Raw genomic sequence first — 8,655 nt, 5'->3', positions numbered from 1 at the left:
CCACCGCCGCCCGCCCCGCCCCGCCTCCTCGCACCCCGGGCTGCTCCAGGCCTCCGCGCCCTGGGAGGGCAGCAGGGCGGGGCAGCGCAGGGTTTGGCTGGCCCGCTGGCCGCGCCCGAGGCGGCCGCGGCGGGAGGCAGCAGCGGGAGGAAGGCGGCAGGCCGAGCGCGGGCGCAGGGGGCGCCGGCGGCGGCGGGTGCGCGTCACAGAGGCCTGGGCGCGCGCGCGAGCCGCGGGCCGGGCGACGCGGCGCGGCTTCTTAGGGGCGCCGGCGGCAGGCGCCAGCGTCTACGGCCATACCACCCTGAACGCGCCCGATCTCGTCTGATCTCGGAAGCTAAGCAGGGTCGGGCCTGGTTAGTACTTGGATGGGAGACCGCCTGGGAATACCGGGTGCTGTAGGCTTTTGCCTCCCTCGCCTTTTGCCGCCTCCGGCCTCCGTCCTCCGCGGACGCCCCCCACCCCTCCAGCCAGCCCTCCCCCACCCCCCCCCGCCACCCTCCGCACCGCGGGCCCGCCGGCGCCGCCCATGGGCAGGGCCCAACCCCTCCCCGCCACAGCCCAACCCTTCCAGCTCGCGGCCCCACCCGAACCCAGGGCCAATCGGGGCCAGCCCGGCGGGACCGGGACCGGGACCGGGACCGGGACCCCGACGCCGCACACGCCGCCCGCCGGCTCCCTCTGGCCTCGGCCTCTTCCCACCCGCTCGGCTCCCGCTCCGGTGACACCCCAGCCCTTCCCTCGGCGCCCCGCCCCCCGCCGCCCCAGCCGCCGGGTAGAGTCGTCCTGTCAGGTGGAACGGATTCCACGGCGGTGCCGGGAGGCCCAAACGGGTCCCAAAGCGACCAGCCCCGCCCACCGAGGAAAGACACCTGGTCAGGCTTTTCCAGACACCGCCCGCTTCTCCAAGGACAGGGCGGACTGGGTTAGAGAGGCGCGTCTCGGGCACCTCACCCAAGACGGGATGGCTTCTGCCTTTGCTGGCGTCTGTGCCGCTGCAGGTCATCTTCTAAAACCTGGTACCCGCTCGCTTGTCCTTGAGAGGCTCATTCACAATCAACACTCCTTTCCCGACCTAAGTTTGTCCCTGTCAGTTTGTCTCGCTTTTCCTTCCAGAAGCCCCCTTCCCGGGGTGGGGGGGAGGGGGGGAGGTGGTGGGGGGGTAGGGGGGTGGGTGGGTCTGAGTTTCAAGCTCCACCTGACTGGGATCCCATTCTGCTTTCGCCTTCGGGCGGTCCTGCCTCGCTTGGAAACGCTGCTACGTTGCTCCTGGTGGATGAGCTTGCGTTCGTTTTGAGTTTGAGAACGCTGGATGCAAAGATGAGGAGTCTTGATGGCTGAGGCTTTTGGTGTCCCCTCACTCGGGGGCCTCCCTCTCTTCCCGCCTCCCCCCGCCTCCCCACCCACCCCCTCACACCCGACCCCTACCACCCCAGGGCCCCGGCCGGGCCCCGCCCCTCCAGGCCGCATCTGTCAGAGGGAGTTGAAAAGCCTCCTGACAGGACACGTCCTCCCTCAGCAGCCAGCCCTTCCTGGCTCCCTGGCTTCAGCTTTCCGTTCGCGTGGCTCGGGCAGCCTTTCGCATCTTCTTTGCACCTGCCTGTGTTTGCAACAGAGGACCGTGGCCAAGGGATCCAGGAAACCGGGAGGAGAGCTGGCTTCCGGGGAGGCGAATGGGAAGGACAGGGAGGCAGAGAGGGAGCCTTGCCTCAGAGAACGGACTTTGAACCCCCGAAGGGAAAAGTCCTCCAGATAAACCACGTCTTCCCCACCGAATCCAAGAGCCATACTCGCTCGCTGTGGAAAAATGGGGACATCCCGGTCAAAGCAGGACGAGAGAGGACCCAAAGCTCCCTCCTCTCCCCGTTCAGCCATCGTCGTCCTGGGAGGGAGTCTCTCCGCGGTTCGCTTCTCCTGCCGGCCCCGTTTCCCCTCCTGCCAACCCAGCGCCTCTATCGCCTGCTCCTCGCTTCCTCGGGCTGCGGGCTGCGGGCTGCGGGCTGCGGGCTGCGGGCTGCGGGATGGGGGGGGAGGGGCGGTGCGCGTCGCTCCCTGCCAGCTCGTGCCCGGGGTGGTTCTGACGGGTCCCCGGATCTGATCTCCGAGGAGCACCTTCTGCGGGGAGAAGCGGGACTGCGTCCCTGTCAGTTTCCCGGAGCGCGGGACCGGAGCCTTGCCCCGAAACGCAGGCTCGGGAGACCGAAGTCCTGAGCTGAAACCCAAGGGCCGCCGTCTCCCGCGAGTGACGTGCCCTCCCTGAGCTGCGCTTTCCTCATCTGGTGCGAGGGGGTCCTGGAGTTCGTGCCTCCTTGCGGGGGCGAGTGCTGGTGAGAACGCAAGCGGGAAACACGGAGCGGACCGCTCAGCACGGAGCGCGGCCTCGGTGGGGGCCCGGGCCTCGGCCGCCGTCCTTCCCCACGAGCCTACTTCTTGCCGCCGAGGCTCATCCAGCACCCAGGGATCGATCGCCTGGCTGCTTCCGGCCAGACACTCTCCTAGGTGCTGGCCACCCAGCAGCCGAGAACGCGGGTGCCAATCTCGGCCTCCGGGGCGTTCGCCTCCTCGCCTCTGGGGCCGCAAGACCAGCGGTGTGCCTACGCATGCCGGCGAGAGGTGGCAGAACCTGACGAGGACACGTGCCGTGGAAAATGGAGAGCTTGGCGCCCCGGAGGGCCTCGTCGGACGTCTGTGGATGGCCGTCGCTCTCTTTGCCGAAGCCCGCCCCCTGCCCGTCTTCTCTCCGTCCCAGGGTCCCCTTTCCAGTGGGACGCAAGAAGGCCCACAGGGCCCAAACGCTGGAGACGGGCAGCGCACACAGCGCGCCCTGGGTCCCGGGGGCTGCGGCGGGAAAGCCTTGCGGCACAGAACCCTGAAGCCCAGAGGTCTCGAGACAGGGAGAGCCGGGACGTCGGCAGGCACCGACGGGCCTTCGGACGCGACTCTTCCTCCCCGTCGTCACACCGTGCTGCTCCTCCCTCCGTCCTGGGCGCGAGCGCGCTCTTGGGAAAACGGAGGCGCCTTCGTCGGTGACCTAGCGGGCGGGAGATCCCGGGCAACGTCCCCAGCGGCACTTGAGCAGAACGGGGACGCTGCGGTCGGTCGTCGGGGAGGGGCTTCTACATGTCTGGTAGATGGAGCTGCTTTCTCGTGCCAAGTTCTCTGGGCCCTGACTTTTCTGCCTGCTCCTTCTATCACCTCAGTAAGGTCGGGGGTGCCCGGCAGAAAGAGGAAAAGAGCCAGAGTGAAGAAGCGGAGAGAAAGGAACACGCAAACCCGGACGCGCACACACACAGGCACACAGACACACAGGCGCGCGCGCGCGCACACACACACACACACACACACACGCCTACACACCCACTCGCACAACACGCACACGCACACGCACACGCACACGCAAGCGCAGACAGAGCGCGCCAGCGAGCTCCGGTGCCTGTCTGTGGTTCCTGGGCGATGGCGGGGCAGCGATGCCGGGAGCCCGGGACTCCTGAGAGCCTGTCTGCGCGGCCTAGGGCCCCAGGGGTGATCGCCAGCCCCGGGGCCCCTGCCTCCTGGCCCGGGCCCAGCTCCAGCACCACCGCCCTCCTGGGGGGGAAGCGAGCTCTTGGGCAGAGCCTCTCTGGGTCAGGGTGGGTGTCTGTCTAGGTCCGTGTCTTGGATCCTCTCCGTGTCGCCGTTTCTCTGTTTCTCCGTGTCTCTGTCTCTGTCTCTGTCTCTGGGTCTCTGGGCTGGCGCCAGCAGGAGCTGTCCAGGGTCCCCGCGAGGGGCGGGTTGGGGGCGGGGTGCCGGTCTCCTGGGCGGCGCTGGCGGGGGGAAGGGTGGCCGCCCCGCCTCCCCGCGCCCTCAGGGGCAGCGCGGCGGGCTTCCGCTGACGCCCTCTGGTCGCGCCGGTGGCTCCGCCTGGGTTTGGGCAAGTCGGGGCCCGGCCGGCGCCGCAGAGGTCAGGGCTCCCGCTGGGAGGCCCCTCGGGCCGGAGGGGACTCAGAGGAGCACGGGCCCGGCGGCCCGACGCCCCGACGCCTCGGGCCAAGTGCCCCGCGCCCCCCACCTCCCAGCAGCCGCATCTCCTGCGACCCATCGCCGGATCCGAGCGGCCAGGGCGGCCTGGAGTGTTCCCGGGCCGCGAGGGGAGAGCGCCCAGCCAGGCGCCCCGCCCCCATCCCCGCCCCCACCACCCCTCGTTTCCCACCGCCGCCCGCCCCGCCCCGCCTCCTCGCACCCCGGGCTGCTCCAGGCCTCCGCGCCCTGGGAGGGCAGCAGGGCGGGGCAGCGCAGGGTTTGGCTGGCCCGCTGGCCGCGCCCGAGGCGGCCGCGGCGGGAGGCAGCAGCGGGAGGAAGGCGGCAGGCCGAGCGCGGGCGCAGGGGGCGCCGGCGGCGGCGGGTGCGCGTCACAGAGGCCTGGGCGCGCGCGCGAGCCGCGGGCCGGGCGACGCGGCGCGGCTTCTTAGGGGCGCCGGCGGCAGGCGCCAGCGTCTACGGCCATACCACCCTGAACGCGCCCGATCTCGTCTGATCTCGGAAGCTAAGCAGGGTCGGGCCTGGTTAGTACTTGGATGGGAGACCGCCTGGGAATACCGGGTGCTGTAGGCTTTTGCCTCCCTCGCCTTTTGCCGCCTCCGGCCTCCGTCCTCCGCGGACGCCCCCCACCCCTCCAGCCAGCCCTCCCCCACCCCCCCCCGCCACCCTCCGCACCGCGGGCCCGCCGGCGCCGCCCATGGGCAGGGCCCAACCCCTCCCCGCCACAGCCCAACCCTTCCAGCTCGCGGCCCCACCCGAACCCAGGGCCAATCGGGGCCAGCCCGGCGGGACCGGGACCGGGACCGGGACCGGGACCCCGACGCCGCACACGCCGCCCGCCGGCTCCCTCTGGCCTCGGCCTCTTCCCACCCGCTCGGCTCCCGCTCCGGTGACACCCCAGCCCTTCCCTCGGCGCCCCGCCCCCGCCGCCCCAGCCGCCGGGTAGAGTCGTCCTGTCAGGTGGAACGGATTCCACGGCGGTGCCGGGAGGCCCAAACGGGTCCCAAAGCGACCAGCCCCGCCCACCGAGGAAAGACACCTGGTCAGGCTTTTCCAGACACCGCCCGCTTCTCCAAGGACAGGGCGGACTGGGTTAGAGAGGCGCGTCTCGGGCACCTCACCCAAGACGGGATGGCTTCTGCCTTTGCTGGCGTCTGTGCCGCTGCAGGTCATCTTCTAAAACCTGGTACCCGCTCGCTTGTCCTTGAGAGGCTCATTCACAATCAACACTCCTTTCCCGACCTAAGTTTGTCCCTGTCAGTTTGTCTCGCTTTTCCTTCCAGAAGCCCCCTTCCCGGGGTGGGGGGGAGGGGGGGAGGTGGTGGGGGGGTAGGGGGGTGGGTGGGTCTGAGTTTCAAGCTCCACCTGACTGGGATCCCATTCTGCTTTCGCCTTCGGGCGGTCCTGCCTCGCTTGGAAACGCTGCTACGTTGCTCCTGGTGGATGAGCTTGCGTTCGTTTTGAGTTTGAGAACGCTGGATGCAAAGATGAGGAGTCTTGATGGCTGAGGCTTTTGGTGTCCCCTCACTCGGGGGCCTCCCTCTCTTCCCGCCTCCCCCCGCCTCCCCACCCACCCCCTCACACCCGACCCCTACCACCCCAGGGCCCCGGCCGGGCCCCGCCCCTCCAGGCCGCATCTGTCAGAGGGAGTTGAAAAGCCTCCTGACAGGACACGTCCTCCCTCAGCAGCCAGCCCTTCCTGGCTCCCTGGCTTCAGCTTTCCGTTCGCGTGGCTCGGGCAGCCTTTCGCATCTTCTTTGCACCTGCCTGTGTTTGCAACAGAGGACCGTGGCCAAGGGATCCAGGAAACCGGGAGGAGAGCTGGCTTCCGGGGAGGCGAATGGGAAGGACAGGGAGGCAGAGAGGGAGCCTTGCCTCAGAGAACGGACTTTGAACCCCCGAAGGGAAAAGTCCTCCAGATAAACCACGTCTTCCCCACCGAATCCAAGAGCCATACTCGCTCGCTGTGGAAAAATGGGGACATCCCGGTCAAAGCAGGACGAGAGAGGACCCAAAGCTCCCTCCTCTCCCCGTTCAGCCATCGTCGTCCTGGGAGGGAGTCTCTCCGCGGTTCGCTTCTCCTGCCGGCCCCGTTTCCCCTCCTGCCAACCCAGCGCCTCTATCGCCTGCTCCTCGCTTCCTCGGGCTGCGGGCTGCGGGCTGCGGGCTGCGGGCTGCGGGCTGCGGGCTGGGGGGGGAGGGGCGGTGCGCGTCGCTCCCTGCCAGCTCGTGCCCGGGGTGGTTCTGACGGGTCCCCGGATCTGATCTCCGAGGAGCACCTTCTGCGGGGAGAAGCGGGACTGCGTCCCTGTCAGTTTCCCGGAGCGCGGGACCGGAGCCTTGCCCCGAAACGCAGGCTCGGGAGACCGAAGTCCTGAGCTGAAACCCAAGGGCCGCCGTCTCCCGCGAGTGACGTGCCCTCCCTGAGCTGCGCTTTCCTCATCTGGTGCGAGGGGGTCCTGGAGTTCGTGCCTCCTTGCGGGGGCGAGTGCTGGTGAGAACGCAAGCGGGAAACACGGAGCGGACCGCTCAGCACGGAGCGCGGCCTCGGTGGGGGCCCGGGCCTCGGCCGCCGTCCTTCCCCACGAGCCTACTTCTTGCCGCCGAGGCTCATCCAGCACCCAGGGATCGATCGCCTGGCTGCTTCCGGCCAGACACTCTCCTAGGTGCTGGCCACCCAGCAGCCGAGAACGCGGGTGCCAATCTCGGCCTCCGGGGCGTTCGCCTCCTCGCCTCTGGGGCCGCAAGACCAGCGGTGTGCCTACGCATGCCGGCGAGAGGTGGCAGAACCTGACGAGGACACGTGCCGTGGAAAATGGAGAGCTTGGCGCCCCGGAGGGCCTCGTCGGACGTCTGTGGATGGCCGTCGCTCTCTTTGCCGAAGCCCGCCCCCTGCCCGTCTTCTCTCCGTCCCAGGGTCCCCTTTCCAGTGGGACGCAAGAAGGCCCACAGGGCCCAAACGCTGGAGACGGGCAGCGCACACAGCGCGCCCTGGGTCCCGGGGGGTGCGGCGGGAAAGCCTTGCGGCACAGAACCCTGAAGCCCAGAGGTCTCGAGACAGGGAGAGCCGGGACGTCGGCAGGCACCGACGGGCCTTCGGACGCGACTCTTCCTCCCCGTCGTCACACCGTGCTGCTCCTCCCTCCGTCCTGGGCGCGAGCGCGCTCTTGGGAAAACGGAGGCGCCTTCGTCGGTGACCTAGCGGGCGGGAGATCCCGGGCAACGTCCCCAGCGGCACTTGAGCAGAACGGGGACGCTGCGGTCGGTCGTCGGGGAGGGGCTTCTACATGTCTGGTAGATGGAGCTGCTTTCTCGTGCCAAGTTCTCTGGGCCCTGACTTTTCTGCCTGCTCCTTCTATCACCTCAGTAAGGTCGGGGGTGCCCGGCAGAAAGAGGAAAAGAGCCAGAGTGAAGAAGCGGAGAGAAAGGAACACGCAAACCCGGACGCGCACACACACAGGCACACAGACACACAGGCGCGCGCGCGCGCGCACACACACACACACACACACACGCCTACACACCCACTCGCACAACACGCACACGCACACGCACACGCACACGCAAGCGCAGACAGAGCGCGCCAGCGAGCTCCGGTGCCTGTCTGTGGTTCCTGGGCGATGGCGGGGCAGCGATGCCGGGAGCCCGGGACTCCTGAGAGCCTGTCTGCGCGGCCTAGGGCCCCAGGGGTGATCGCCAGCCCCGGGGCCCCTGCCTCCTGGCCCGGGCCCAGCTCCAGCACCACCGCCCTCCTGGGGGGGAAGCGAGCTCTTGGGCAGAGCCTCTCTGGGTCAGGGTGGGTGTCTGTCTAGGTCCGTGTCTTGGATCCTCTCCGTGTCGCCGTTTCTCTGTTTCTCCGTGTCTCTGTCTCTGTCTCTGTCTCTGGGTCTCTGGGCTGGCGCCAGCAGGAGCTGTCCAGGGTCCCCGCGAGGGGCGGGTTGGGGGCGGGGTGCCGGTCTCCTGGGCGGCGCTGGCGGGGGGAAGGGTGGCCGCCCCGCCTCCCCGCGCCCTCAGGGGCAGCGCGGCGGGCTTCCGCTGACGCCCTCTGGTCGCGCCGGTGGCTCCGCCTGGGTTTGGGCAAGTCGGGGCCCGGCCGGCGCCGCAGAGGTCAGGGCTCCCGCTGGGAGGCCCCTCGGGCCGGAGGGGACTCAGAGGAGCACGGGCCCGGCGGCCCGACGCCCCGACGCCTCGGGCCAAGTGCCCCGCGCCCCCCACCTCCCAGCAGCCGCATCTCCTGCGACCCATCGCCGGATCCGAGCGGCCAGGGCGGCCTGGAGTGTTCCCGGGCCGCGAGGGGAGAGCGCCCAGCCAGGCGCCCCGCCCCCATCCCCGCCCCCACCACCCCTCGTTTCCCACCGCCGCCCGCCCCGCCCCGCCTCCTCGCACCCCGGGCTGCTCCAGGCCTCCGCGCCCTGGGAGGGCAGCAGGGCGGGGCAGCGCAGGGTTTGGCTGGCCCGCTGGCCGCGCCCGAGGCGGCCGCGGCGGGAGGCAGCAGCGGGAGGAAGGCGGCAGGCCGAGCGCGGGCGCAGGGGGCGCCGGCGGCGGCGGGTGCGCGTCACAGAGGCCTGGGCGCGCGCGCGAGCCGCGGGCCGGGCGACGCGGCGCGGCTTCTTAGGGGCGCCGGCGGCAGGCGCCAGC

At 70.2% G+C, this 8,655-nt stretch overlaps 2 non-coding genes across 2 annotated transcripts; both read left to right on the top strand.

The window, feature by feature from the left end:
- The first annotated feature begins 286 nt into the window (after nt 1-286).
- On the top strand, nt 287-405 carry LOC138922255 (5S ribosomal RNA). Its single transcript, XR_011435320.1, has one exon. It is a non-coding gene; the product is annotated as a 5S ribosomal RNA (ribosomal RNA).
- Nucleotides 406-4,471: 4,066 nt separating this feature from the next.
- Nucleotides 4,472-4,590, top strand: LOC138922261 (5S ribosomal RNA). Its single transcript, XR_011435326.1, has one exon. It is a non-coding gene; the product is annotated as a 5S ribosomal RNA (ribosomal RNA).
- The last annotated feature ends 4,065 nt before the right edge of the window (nt 4,591-8,655 follow it).

The sequence above is a fragment of the Equus caballus genome, unplaced genomic scaffold, assembly GCF_041296265.1.
Source record: "Equus caballus isolate H_3958 breed thoroughbred unplaced genomic scaffold, TB-T2T haplotype2-0000674, whole genome shotgun sequence".
Taxonomy (NCBI): Eukaryota; Metazoa; Chordata; class Mammalia; order Perissodactyla; family Equidae; genus Equus; species Equus caballus.
Note: the sequence above shows the minus strand (reverse complement) of the source record. Positions and strands in the feature narration are given on the sequence as shown.